We start from the raw sequence: 2,064 nt of genomic DNA, 5'->3' as shown, positions 1-2,064 counted from the left end.
TCACTCCAAAGTCTCACGTTGAGAGTTGGGCCTGGTTAGAAGAGACAGAACACTGGAGGGGGGCTTGGAAGGGAGTATTCAGCTCCCAGCCCCTCCCCCTCTCTGATTCCTGGCGGACACACAGTGAACAGCTCTCCTAGCTCCTGCCACTTCTCTCGAAACTGGGAGGCACAGGAGGTGCTTGAAAAGTGTTTCTCTAGTGACTACTTCCAACCCAGTGCTCTCTGCTCTGCATCATCATTTTCCAGTAGAACTTATGGTTCACCTCACATTATCGTGGTCCATATCTAATGCGCAACATTTCCCAACTACATGTGTATTTGTTATGACGTAGATTCTTCATTTGGCCAAACTGTAGTCAGCCTTTTAACTCTCCTGCCCCTCTGAACACTTCCTTATAAAATCCAGTCTCAGCAAAGAAAGTGACTAAGTCAGTTTATCTGCTCATCCCTGTCAGTTCCTCGTCCTCCGCCCCCTCCCAGACAATGTCACTCTGGCCTGACTTGAGCAACCATCCTGTTAGATGGCTTTAGCCAGAACAGCTCTAACCCCTGAAGTTTCCTCTTGGTAATTTCCCATCATGGACTCCTGCTTCCTCATTATAAATTCCCATTATAAATGCCCCAGCTATATTTGGGGTTGAGCCCCGTCTCTGTCCACCACTGCAAAGCCCCCTTGCAGTGGTTGGTATATCTATCTCAGTGGTCCTGGGTAAAGTCTGCTTTACCACGCTTTAACAAACATCATAGAATAATTTCTTAATGGTTGCCGTTAACATCATAAGCTTTTTTATTTTTTTAAGCCTGGCACCTTTTAGGGAAATTAGCATTTGACCACAATGACCTCAGAACAGGAGCAGACAAGTTTTGTTTGTTCAGGTGGCTCAGGCTTAGTCACTTCTTCAGAAAACCACATCTCAAACCACATCTGGTTTGGGTGGCAAAGGGATAGGAAGCATGTTACAGAGATTGGAAAAGGGCACCAGCTGGACGTGTGGAGCCCCAAAGTGTACAGAAGCACATGCTTTCTGCCAGGTGGGACCAAGTTGGTCTGAATAGGAAACCAGAACTCAAAGTCCACAGAGCTCCTGGAACCCAAGATCTAGGTCTCCACAGGAGGGTAAGTAGACCTCGATCCTCTTGGCAAGCACCTCCTGTCCTATCCAGCCTCTCTATTCAGATCCCAGCGATCAGTTAGGATAGACAAGGTGTTGCTGCAGTGAATCAGTAACTATGAGAATCTCATCAGCAAACAAAATCCTCCCTCATGCTCAACTCATCTGAATTAGCTAGGAGACTGCGGCAACATCATTCCTTAGGGACACAGGCTGGTAGAGGTTCCAATCCAACACAGCTTTCATAACTGCAGAAGGAAGGAAAAGAGAACACAGAAACCTCACCCAGGGGCCGGGGAGATGACTCAATGGAATAAGCACTTCCCTGGCAAGTGCAGGGGCCTGAGTTCAATCCCCGGTTCCGGAAAAAAGAAAAAGAAACCTCACCCAGGCACTCAAATTTGCTGAACTGAAGTGGTGTGTATCTGACTTGTGTTTATGACACATTAGCTGAAGTAAATCATATGCCCCCAGCTAAGTTCAACAGATAAATATATATAATCCCACAATAAGGAAGAATAGGAAGTATTTGCAAAAAGTGGTAGAGTCTAACATACACACACACACACACACACACACACACACGTAGTATGGTACATTTTACTAGCTGTGCAGTTTCAAGCAAGCCAATTAACCATGCTGAGCCTCAGCTCCCCATACATAAAATGGGAATAACAGTAGCTCTGACCTAGCAAGAGCATGGGACTGACTCAGTGAGACTATCTATAGTGGGCTGGACCTGGGCCTGGAGCAAATACTCAGCTCAATAAATGCTCACTTTTAAAAATTAAATCATGGGGCCAGCCAGGTAGCTCAGCAGATTAAAGTGCCTGCTTAGGAAGATGCAGGGGCCAGGGGTTTGATCCCTGGCCTGCCATGCCTGCCCCACCCCTGGGGCACACTAAGACAGCAACTGAGACTGGGCCATGGTGGTGTGTGTCTGTAATCCC

Source organism: Octodon degus, unplaced genomic scaffold (assembly GCF_000260255.1).
Source record: "Octodon degus isolate 3935 unplaced genomic scaffold, OctDeg1.0 scaffold00130, whole genome shotgun sequence".
Classification (NCBI taxonomy): Eukaryota; Metazoa; Chordata; class Mammalia; order Rodentia; family Octodontidae; genus Octodon; species Octodon degus.
The sequence above is the reverse complement of the archived record's forward strand: the minus strand, read 5'-3'. Positions refer to the sequence as shown.